The 12,149-nt window shown below is 54.9% G+C and overlaps 1 protein-coding gene across 9 annotated transcripts in view; it reads right to left on the reverse strand.

Moving 5' to 3' along the window:
• Nucleotides 1–12,149, reverse strand: part of ITPK1 (inositol-tetrakisphosphate 1-kinase) — a 180,696-nt gene that overhangs the window by 65,611 nt on the left and 102,936 nt on the right. Inside the window, exon 1 of one of the 9 annotated variants that reach the window (XM_035261324.3) lies at nt 3,354–3,516. The exons of the other annotated variants lie outside the window; for them this stretch is intronic. The gene's annotated coding sequence lies outside the window, so the exon portion shown is untranslated. Of the gene's footprint in view, nt 1–3,353; nt 3,517–12,149 lie in introns of those variants that run through there. 9 annotated transcript variants of the gene reach the window in all.

Genomic DNA, 12,149 nt, shown 5'->3' on the forward strand with positions numbered 1-12,149 from the left:
GAGTTGAGCTCCCCCATCAGCAGACACTTGGATCTTAAGCAACCCTCATTTGTATTCCAGAGAACTCTCTCACGTCTGAGCACTCAGCCTGAGGCTTCCCAGACTGTACGAGAGCAGAAAGAGTGGCAGCCCCTGAGAAGCGTGTGTGTGAGAGCATGTGAGTGCATGTGTGTATGTGTGCATGCACGTGTGGCAATGAATGTCATCTATCCAGCTACAGGGTTCTCCCCACCCTCCCAGATGCTCCTGAGTGGCTGCCATGTGGCTGAGCAAGGGAGAGGCGTAGGGCTGACCCGCACTAAAGGAGCAGGGAAGTGTGGGTGCAGGGGGTGCAGGGTTGGGGGCTGGAGAGAAGCCTGTTCTGGGTAGTGACAATAAACCACAAAGGGCCACAGGCATGGGCTGGGGGAGGAAGGGTACTCCAAGCAGAGGGGATGGCAAAAGCAGAGGCCTGGGGTGAGGGAGCCCAGCACATCTGCGGGCCTGCTGGGAGCCTGGCAGGACTGAGGTGGACGGCAGTCTCAACATGAAAGGTTAGGACAAGGTAGAGGGCAGGAGGCACACCAGCTGAGAAGTCTGCACTTAACCCTCAAGCAACAGGGTCCAGAACTGCGGAGTGATGGGGACAGCTATGGGTTACAGAGTGACCAGTCCAGCAGCCTACAAGGCCACAGGATGGAGCTGGGAATGGATGGGGTCTTGGTGGCATGTCAGATGCGGTGCTGGCCTTAGGGGTACATGTGCTGGACCTTACTGTTCAGGAAGGACTGATGGGCTGTCTTCACCTTTTATACAGTGATCTCTGTTTTTTGGTAGAGCTGGCAAAAAGAAAACTATGATGGAATCTGCCTCTAGAGCTATTAGCTCCTGAGAGCCAATATTTAAACCCACGAGTCAGGCTGGGGTGGTCAGACATGGAGTACATAAGAGAAAAGTGAAGTGTGAGGACACAGCACCAGACAGGGGAGAGATGGCCCAGGTTCAGGGTCCGGGCAAGCCAAGTGAGGCAGCGTGATCCCACCCTTCCAGGGCTCGGAGCTCCCAGCAGCAAAACCAACAGGCAAAGAGGAGGAGACTGCCAGGATCCTGGCACCCTCCAACACTCTGTGACTCCATGCCAAGGTAAACTGATTAGAGATGCTTCCTAAGGTAGTGGGAAAGGGACCAGCCTGTGGTTGGTGGCAGTGTAACTGACACTGCTTCTGCAGAGAGAAACCAGACAACAGCCTAAATTCAGAATGCACAAACTCAGCATCCCGACTCCTAGGTGCTTATCCTACAGAATTCCTCACCTGTGTATCAAAAAATACACGTACTAGGCTATTCACTACAGCATGTTTCTAAGCCCCTGAGAAGCGTGTGTGTGTGAGAGCATGTGAGTGCGTGTGTGTATGTGTGCATGCACGTGTGGCAATGAATGTCATCTATCCAGCTACAGAGCAGCCATGTTCTCCCCACCCTCCCAGATGCTCCTGAGTGGCTGCCGTGTGGCTCCCAGCCTGGAGACCTTCAAACACAGGAGCCAGGACCCACTGTCCTCAGGGCACACCTGCAGCACAGTCACTGCACACATCCCAGTCACCTGCAAGCCAGCGAGATACACGGTGACATGCACCAACCACCAGCCCAAGCAAGGCCATCCCCCTGACGCTGCAGTCCCCCAAGGCTGCGGTCCCCTGAGGCTGCAGTTCCCTGGGGTCTCTGTTTCTCCTGGATTCAGTCTTAGTACATTGAAGTCATTTCCTCACTCGTTCTTTCCTAACGTGGCTGAGCAAGGGAGAAATGTCCTAAGTGTACACTGGTAGAGAGCTGGCTTAGTAAAGGACAGTAAGGCTGTTTAACATGCAGCTGTTAGAATGAGGCTGCCTGCAAGAGACTAAGATGAGATCAGGGCATACCGCACAGCCCCATTGTACAGGGACTGTGTCACGAGGAAGACCGTCTGTGTTCAGTCCCACAGAACCCCCTGAAAAGTGTCCAGGTCACTGGAACAGATGGCTGCCCTCCAAGAGGGGAAGTGGCTGAGAGGACAGCAGGTGGACTCTGTTCACGAGCTTGTTCCAAATGCACGTGCCACCTCATTCCAGACTGCTGAGAGCACAGGGAAAGCCACACCTAGGATCCATCAGACTCACAGTCCATGTGCAGGCGAGTCAGACTCAGTGTCCCAGGCCCAATGAGGGGTGGGGGAAATGCCAGAGCCCCGGGAAGGGCTGGGGAAGCTTCCCTGGAGCAGACGCCAACAACAAGCTGTCCCCTCCCTGGTGAACAGAATGAATATACAATAAGGGATTCAAAGCAACCAGGGAGAATGAACTGTAGGTGATCCCATTCCAGATCAGGGGAGGGCACTAAAAAGGGCTATGTGGGGTGGAGCAGGGCAGGGGCTCGAGCACCCAGACAAACAGGGCACTCGAATGTGATTCTGCATGCAGACCCCAGTGTCTCTGTGGCCTGCAGGTAACAGGCATCCCCATCCTGAAGGTGGGTGCCACTCACAATGGTCACTTCAGGTCATCCTCCCACGGCGGCTACTCGCTTAGCCGCCTGGCATGCAGTGTGAGCCATGGCTGGGAGAAACTGCTGTTCAAGAGCCAGTAGAAAGACCCATGCAGAACAATGGTGTTCAAGCCAAAAAATAACCCTGACTGCCACAGAGGAGAGGACCGGAAGGAAACAGAACACTATTATTTGGAGACAGCAAACTCCCCTTTTCCAGGCCCACCACTGAAAACAACACCTCCCCTCTGTCCCCGGATTTCACACTAAACTTTTATAAGCTTTCTCTACCTTCTGTCAGCGGGAGGCAGACGAGGTGCCCAGCCAGGGCTGCTCCCCTGACAAATGTCACATGCTGTCTCAGCATCATCACACTAGTCAGATCCTCTAGGTGACCAGAGAAGGATCCTGCAGGGTGAAGGGACAGCTGGGATTTCCATGCAGACAGAGCAGGAGAGGGTCGGCCATCTGGCCCACTGTCACAGCTACCAGCTGAACAAGAGGAGGACAAGAAAGGGGCTGCCTACCCAAGGTCACACAGAGCAGGGTTCCACCCACCTCAGCAACAGCCCCTTGTCCCCTAAGCTACACACATTCCCACACACCTGCTACACACGTTCCCACACACCTGCCACACGCATTCCCACACCTGCCACACGCATTCCCACACGTGCCACACGCATTCCCACACACCTGCTACACGCATTCCCACATACCTGCTACATGCATTCCCACACACCTGCTACACGCATTCCCACACAGCTGCTACACACATTGCCACATACCTGCTACACACATTGCCACATACCTGCTACACACATTCCCACACACCTGCTACACACATTGCCACATACCTGCTCAGGTGGGCTTGTATAGCTGCCCCTCTCCTGTGGACAATAATACACAGGAGAGCAGCTTCCCTACATCAAGGCCAAAGGTGACATGCCTGCTGGAGCCCCACCCACCCCACCCTGGCCCACAGTCACCAGACCGAGTCTGACTTTCAGTTCCCAGAACAAGCCAATGCCTCTTGGCAGCCCATGGACTCCCCTGCCTTAACCATGTGATGCATTGCTGGGTTTGCCAACATATCCCACAGCCAGCAGGGCTCACAAACTAGTGACTGTAGGGAGAGAACAGTCATCCAGAATCAGGGTTTGGATCCAGAATCACAGTTTGCAGTGGTGCTGCTGATCTAGGCCAGCAGGGTCACTGAGGCCAGAGCACCCCTGGGCTCCTCACCTCTGCATCCAGCCACCCCAGTCTTCTAGTTTCTGGTGCAAGCTCTAGGTGCACAAGAAGAGAAACAGCTCCTGCTGCTAGGGGTGACCCGGCCACAACATCTACACCGTGGATGGCACTGGCCTCTGCTGCACACTTTCTCTGTCCTCTTGCCAGTGGCTGCAGGCATGCTCAGAAGAGGGAGTCCTCCTGCCACCACAGGAGCTCCCTTCCTGCCTTCTGACTGCTGCATTGGGCGAGGCCCCTTCTTCCTCAGAGAGCTTGGAGACTAGAAAATGGCACACTATCCGTGGCTCAACTTGGAGTCATCAAAGAGGGGAGCTGGCACAATGTTTCCTGTCCTCAAAGAGCTACCCAGCGCTCCCAGGAGGCCACCAGGCCCAGGCTCGGCCTGGCTCCTGCCAGCCCTCCAACCCACTGTGGACAGCCCTGGCCAATGTGCTCTGGCTGCACCTGGCTACTGCAGGTCCTTGGGCATCTGTCCTGTCCCACTGAGGGGCCTGGCCAGGTGCTGCCCCCTTCCTGCTCCCCTCCTGACCTGCCCTTTAAGGCCTCAGCTAAATGTCAGCTCCTCAGAGGATCAATAACAAGGACCTCCCTGTTCTCCCAGGCCTCAGTGTGTTTCTTCCTAGTACTTGGCATCACTGGGGCTGTGTTATCTTGTCCTCTATTTACCTATGTTTCGTTGCCATCATCCGACACACTCACACTAGGATACACCTCCAGCAGGGCAGGGACTGCGTCCACCTGGTCTTATCCACTGTTGCATCTGCAATGACTTTTAGGAACTCTGGCACACAGTAAGTGCTCAACTAAGACTTACTGAACGAACATAATAGTTCTTGATGAATGACCTCACAGATCAAGGGAGAGAAAAAAGGGTAGGGGTCAGGGCCAGATCAGGGGCTGGCTGCCAGGTGGCATGGGAGGCCTGGGGCAGGGACCAACAGGGAGGGGCTCAGAGGATGTCCTCATGCCTCACTCTGTCTATCCCAGATGGCCAAGGTTAGCAGAGGCCAACGTGTGGTTTACCCGGCCGGCTGTGCTCTTGGCTAGTGAGGTGGCCATGGAATTTATTATATGAAGACATAGGCAGCCACAGTGGGCTTTATCACAGGCACACAGCCTGCACAGGCAGCAGAGGAACACGCTGGGAAGTCATGCCACCCACACAAACCAGGAGAAAACAGAAAACGGGGTGTCCTTTCTGCCACAGGTATTAATATTACTGAAGAAATGAAGCCACAAGATGTTACCCCTCTTGGTGTACGATTCCAAACACTAAAACCCAGAAACTGTACCCGATGGGGCCTCAGTGTCCATACACAAATCAGAAACTACTTGACTGGCCCGCCTGAGCTCTCAGAGCTGCTGGACCCATCACTTACAAACGCAGTGCTGCTCAACCAGGGGTGACGTGGGCTCCCTCCACCAGGGAACATCTAGAGACATTTTTGGTTGCCATGAGGGTGGGGGTGAGGAATGCTGGCATCTGGTAATGAGCGGCTGGGAAGGCAACTAGGCACCCTGTATTGCCTGGCATAGCCCTTAGCAGTGCAGAATTATCCAGCCCAAGATGTCAATCATGTTGAGGTTGAGAAACCTGGAAATAGTGTACATAAAAGTTCCTTCTAAAATGTTGGGGAAAATGTATTGTTAATAAACATTAACATTTCTAAAACTCAACATGTCCCCAGACCCTGAGCTGAAAAACTCTTGACTGTCCACACACATGCAGAGGGGCTACAGCCCACGTGCTGGCTCAGAGCTCAGGCTCCAGGGTGCCCTCTCCTGCTCCTGTGCCAACTAGGCTATACAAAGTCCAGCTCTGCTACTGGTTGGTAAGAGGGCTGCATATGTCTTTCTGGGTACCAGGCTCACTTTCCACAGGGGAAAGCAACTGTAACCAGCTAACGGCACAGAATGGTCCCACCCTCCCCAAAGCAGAAAGGGTGATTCCTGGCCTGGCCTTGGTGCACAATGGGCAGATTGTGTGGCAGTCTCCACCACAGGAGGAGTCGTCTATGACCCAGGGCAGCAGCCATCGAGAGGCTGACCTCACGGCCACCCCTGAACAGGACATGATCTGTTTCTCTGGGACCAGGGCCACCAGATGCATCCAGCTCAGCCTCCCTGGCATCTGTTGGCCGGCGGTCTCATCATCACGCGGCACCAGCTGTGTCAGAGGCTATCCCAGATGACGACCTCCTGCCAAGGTGGCCCTGAAATCACCAACCCTCATGCCACCCACAGAGCCATCAGCTGTCACCAAAGCCCCTCCAAGCTATGATCCCGGCCTTGTCGCTTTCTACCTGACCCTGGACAAGTGACTTAACTTCCCTGGGGCGCAGTTGTCTCCTCTGTAAAAAAAGGGAAATAATTCCATTATCTCAGGGACTGAGATGAGGACCAAAGAGGTAAGAAATCAGAATGACCCACGGCAGAGTGGGCCACGGGCTACATGCTTGGCAAATGGGGGGCCTCCCATGGCTCCCTGGTGATAACACAAACCCCTCACTGGGATGCACAGTTCTTACTCTGACCCCACCAGTCAGAAGGCACAAAGGCAAAGCTGACAAACCCACTTAGATTCTAGGGTGTCATTTAACCTCTGATAGATGTTATTTTCCAAGTCGGATTGAAAGACCTAGAACAACAACCACCTTTGTTTCTTCTACTTCCTCCCCATCCCTGTGCCGGAGACTGCTCAATAAACATCAGGGGCCCACAGGGTCTGATTCAATGCAGCTGTGAAATCACGTTTGGGGTAACTATGAGCCACAGCCTTGGGCAATTCCCTGGAGGCAGACCCAGTGGCTCTCAAGGTCTTCTGTGCCATCCTGCACCTTCCCTATATAGTAGGCAAGGAGACTGAGGCCCATGTGGACTGGCAGGTGAAGAGTGGAGCCAGGAACAGCACTGGAGCCCCTCTGACCCCACCTGGCCCTACCTTTTCAGCATTTCCACTGCCCTAGCACAGAATGCATCTCCCGTTTGGGGACACTTTCATAAGCACTGCCTCATTGACACCAATTAGGACTGAGAGCTCTCAAGTCAGCTGGGGCCACAGGTAAGGCTGACAGAGCAGTCCTACTATCACTGTAATAACAATGTTGACATAAGCCATGGTGACTGACTGTTCACTAAGTGCCAGGCCTGTACTGAGTGGCTTGCACATGTCATCACACCCCAGACACAGTCAACACGGCCAACCCTTACACACACAGGCAGCACTCACACCACACCAGGCACTACGGACATCACAGGTATTAATCCTTTAATGCTAACAATAACCCTACGAGGTATTTCAGTTTATTTTTTTAAGAAGAAAGGGAACTATGCAGTATTGGGTTCCCTTGCCTGTAGGGGGGTCCAGTGAGATGTATGAGTTCATGTCACCATGGGGCAGACACAGAGCCAGCAGAAGCCTTACTGCCTTCTCATCCCTCTGCCATGACAGCTGTCATTTCAGGCTGCAAAGCTGTGGCTAACCCTCCGTGGACTCGTGGCGCAAGCCAAGCTAAGCCTGTTGTGGGTGAGGGGAGCTGACTATCACTGCGGAGAAGCCTGGCCTCACCTGGTAGACTAGCAGTGAGGGCCCCAAATGCCACCCCTTCCCACCTGCTCCCAGCCCCACTCGCTTCCTGTCCCCTCAGGAGGGTGGTGGGGTCGGGGAGGCACTACTGAAGGCTAAATGTGGTTTCTTTCCAGGGAAAGCACAGGAAGAAGCAGTGTGGCCAAGTGTGCATTCTCGTCCTTCATCCTTCAGGGCAGGAGCTCCCTTCCCAGAACCACTTTAGATCATTACACACTGAGAGGAGCCAGGAGGTGAGTGCGACTCTATCCTGTGTAGGCTGGACAAGGCTCAAGCTGCTCAGAGGCTGGCCTGTCACAGCAACGGAGGGAGGAAACACTTAGGACCACACACGGGGGCACCTGGGGCTGAGGATGGGCACAACACTGAGTCTGCAGCCATGAACTCCTTCTTCAACTCAGAAGCACCTGGGCTCCAAGGAGTAAACTGTCCTCACCTGCCCAGAGTTCACCTTGCACTGACAATCTCCCATTCAAAGCAGGGCCTCTCTCTTGCCAAGTACATCTGATGGTCTCGCCGCCATCCCCACCCCACCCTCCCTGCAGGATGGAGTGCAAGCTGCACCGCCTGGCATGAGAAAGCCCAGGAGCTCCGGCCTTGCTACTCCCTCTCCAACCACGCTGACACCTGGAGACATCGCCACACACGCCCATCAGGCAGCACCATCTGCCCCATGAACCTTCTTGGTCTCATCCCTCTCTGCTCCCAGCAGCCCAGCAGAGCCGTGTCCTCCCTCCGCAGGCCCATCAGGTCACCCGTGAAAGGCCACCCCAGCACATGACCAACACTGGGCATGCACCTCCACCCAGACACTTAGGCACTGCAGGCAGCAATGGGGACGCCAGCTGCTGGGAGCAGACACGATCCCTGCCCCCTGAAGGGAAAGGCAACAGCCACTGATACAAAATTACGAACTTCCAAAGGGCATGAAGGAAAAGTGCAAAGTTGGCAGGGCCTGGGACGAGAGATGTGTCATTAGTCAGCTCATGAGGGCGGATGTTTCTTGGAAGGGGCACTGAGCTGATGGAAGAGCTTGTGCAAAGGCACTGAGGTGGACACAGGTCAGAGCCTGAGCAGCTGCTGTGGGGGCCAGGGAAGGAGCGGGCGGGGCCTATCACCGAGGCCCCATGGGTCATGGTGGCAATCACGGCCTGTGTCACAGCAATAAGAAAGCATGGAAAGTTTTAAGCCAAGCCATGCTGTGATCAGACCTGTGTTTTTCCTAATTCATCACTCTAGGTGTTATGGGGTCAGTTCTGGGTCTGCCCACCGGCCTCCCCTCCGGGCCAGGAGCTTGAGGGTGGGGCCCTCAGCAGCGCTGCTGCAGAGGACGCTCTCCTTGCAGTCTGTGTGCAGACCGGGAGTTCAGGGTACATCTGGGGGACAATTACCATCCTTCCAGCTGATAAATACAAGGAAGAGGCAGCAGTTTAGACTGAAACTTAGCTTAGCTCTAAGCTTCTTTGAGGAGAACCCCAGGAAGGTCCCCTGAGGCAGCCCCACATGACCCAGGGATCACAATCACTGCATCCCTTCAGGGGGAATTCTGGGGCTAGAAGGGGCAGCAGAAGAGGTGGGTGGTCCCCTCCCCTCCCACCCAGCGCCCATACCTGGCAGGTGGCTCCAGGTGCCACAGTGAGGAGAAGGCTCATGTTGCTCCCCTGGAGAAGCCACTCAACAGGCCAGGAGACCCCTAGTGTCCCTGAACCCGTGACAGGGACCCTCCCAGCATGTCAGCCCCATGTGCCCAAGTGGGCTTGCCCTGGGGGCCCCTGCCTGGGTCTGCACACTGTGAACCAAACCTCAAGCAGAGCTTTGACAGCACCAGGCTGCTGGCTCCACATGAATCTTGGAGCAGAAAAACAACTGAATCATCCCAACTGAGTCTCCAAACCAGTCAGAAGCCAATCAAAAACACAACAAACAATCCAATCCAAAACCCTGAGGCAGTGGTGAAGGTTCTGTGACAAGCAGCTTTAATGTTCTGCAGTAAGCCTCTAGCCACACCCTCCACCTGCCCACCAAGGCAGCCAGAAGCAGGCACAGCCTCCTGGCTCTGGGACTTTCTTCCCTCCCTGGGGACCAGAGCTTTCACAGAGACAGCGTGGTGCAGTGCTCTGGGGCCCTGAGGAACATCTCAGAAATTCATTTTCCTTCACCCACGCAGCCCCAAACCACTTCCTCCTTCCTCCTAGGACCTGAATATGGCCTGTGGAGAAGGACCTTCAAGCTGAGCCCCTGCTAGGACAAAGCATCTTGCCTCGGTTTCCCTGCTCACAAGGAAATGGGAGGACCGCAGCCTTGGGAGCTGCTTCCCTGCCTCTGACTATAGCACCCCTGTCCCTCTCACTCCCCAGACCACACTCATGCCTCCTTGTTAATGTCTAGAGAATAAAAATTAAAACAAAAATTTGAAAACAAAGGGTGCAGTTGAGGGTAAGTGTCCGCCTCCCTGGGTCTAGTGGTCTGGCTCTTAACTTGCATCTAATGGCAGAGGGAGGGGGATGGTTGACGCTGACAGCCCAGTGCCTGGTGGAAGGAGACCCCGGCCCCATCCCAGTGCCTCTCAGTCCTTCTCTGCCAGCCCCGCCTGCCTCCTCTCTCCTGGGACCTCTGGAAAGTGCAGCCCTGCACCCTTTTCCCCAAAGGATTGTTCTTTTCACAAAGGAGGAAACTTCCTACCTTATCAGATATCCGGCTTCTTACTGAAGCACAGACGGCGATGAAAATTTATCCCAGAAATACCAGTGCTGGGAGGTTACAGTGAGGTCACAGCAACCATCTGCCAAGACCCAGCCAAGACCCTGCATGGGAAACGCACCTGTAGCTGCCTGGCAGCCTTAAGCCACATGTCCCCATGTTGCCCTCCACACGTTCTTCCTGTTAATGTTCTTTTCTGCCCAGAAAAAGAACACAGTGGGCACTCTCATTCACTGTTTGGACATCACCTGCCTGGGCTCTGGGCTCTGTGTGTGTCTGGGGCATAGGCAGGAGGGATAAGAGCTTGGGAGTAGATGTTCCGGAACTCCGGACCAGACTAGCCAAAGCTGTGGCCCTCTCTCTAGGAAGAGCAACCGTGTGGATGTGATGAAGTGGTACTCAGCTACAACAGGCGCTTGACACCCACAGGCATTTACTCCTCCCAGCTACCTGCCCACCCAAGGAGGAATGGATTGAGGTTGAGAGGAGGCGTGCAGCCCCTCAGTTTTGGAGCAAGGATCTGCCTTGAAGACAGTTTGACTCCCAAGTCCTCTCTATCTCATCCATCTCTGGAGAGGCCACATGGGAGGTGGGGAGAGCAAGCTAGCACAGGCTCAAATCGCACCTGGACCACTTTCCAGCTGTCCTGTGTCTGCTTCCTCATCCGCAGGATGGGAATCATCGAACCTGACAGCTCACGGGAGCAAGTGGGTCAACCGCTATGAAGCGTTTTCCAGGAGGGCCTGGCATGTGGGAACTGCTCTACAGAGCTTTCTGTGGTAATGGTAATTGTGGCTGCTGTCTTCACACATTACCCTGCCTTCCCAAAGGGCGTCTGGAAGGCCACTGTCCCCTAGTTGGACTCAGCAAGAGATATGACATCCCTGCCCCAAAGGTCTGTGTGGCAGCCCAGGCATAGCTGTGTTCCTCCAGAGAATGTCCCCCAAGGCACCAGAGGTACACGAACTGGGCACTCAGAGGCCTTCGAAGGAGATGGGAGTGAGGCAAACGCAAATGGCTCAGGGGACAGGAAGGTCACTGCATGAGTTGGGATCAGCTGGGGCCACACCCAGGACAGTTGTGTGGCTGGAGCCAAAGAGGAAGAGAAGAGCAAGCCCCTCAGGATGAGCAGTGGTTCACCTGAGAAAGTCAAGACTGACCCCCGGCTCTGCCAGGTCCCTGTAGACAACCTGCACAGGCTTCCACGCCACCACTTCCTGGTTATAAACAAGGCTGGCGAGTCTGTTCTGGAGGCTGTGGGAATCACATGAAGCACATGGGAGAGCGCTTATCAGCCCAGCCCTGGCATGGGGCAGGGGCTTAGGAAGAAGCACATCACCAGGGCACACATTTCCTCTGTCTTGTTCCCCTCTAATCCCAGCATACTCCTCCCAACATGGTCTGAGTTTTTCTTTTTACCAGCAAACATTTTACAAATAAGAAAACTGAGTCTCCACGAGGTCACAGAGGAGCCCATGTTTCTCCCACAGGCTCTAGCCCTATGAAGAAGACAACGCCCAGCAAGTAGAATGGACTTGGGGCCACTGGCGGGGCAGAGGCCCTGGAGGGCACAAGGCGGGACATGCCCCACCCCTGATCAGGGGAGGCCAGGAGCAGGCTGCACCTGCATCTGGAGCCACTTCCTGGTGGGAAGCAGGAGCGTGCAGCAGGGAGTTGGCGAAGGAACAGGGTGAGAGCCCCAGGGAAGTAAGAGGGGCCAAGGCAGCCAACCCCAAACATGGTGGAGAGAGAATGGTGTCAGCAGGATGGCAGCTCTGGGTGACCAGGAGGAGGGCGAGATTCCCTTTGTCCTGATGAAGAAAAGCAGGGCATCAAATCTGTGTCTGTCACAGGCTAGAAATTCCAGCTCAGGCATCCCCAGCCCACCAGGCAGGCCCAAAAATCGTAATGATCTTGCCTGCATTTTCACTGACAATACAATTTGTTTTTCATGACCTCTGAGCTGCTTTCCAGAGGACAGAATCACGTTCTTGTCCACAACGGAAAGAACACAGGGCAAGTCAGTAGCCAGCACAAGAACCCCAAGGCAACAGGCAGGTCACTGTGGGGTCAGGACCTGGGAAGCCGCTGGGGAAGCAGCCAAGGGACTCAG

The sequence above is a fragment of the Callithrix jacchus genome, chromosome 8 (genome assembly GCF_049354715.1).
Source record: "Callithrix jacchus isolate 240 chromosome 8, calJac240_pri, whole genome shotgun sequence".
In the NCBI taxonomy this organism is placed as follows: Eukaryota; Metazoa; Chordata; class Mammalia; order Primates; family Cebidae; genus Callithrix; species Callithrix jacchus.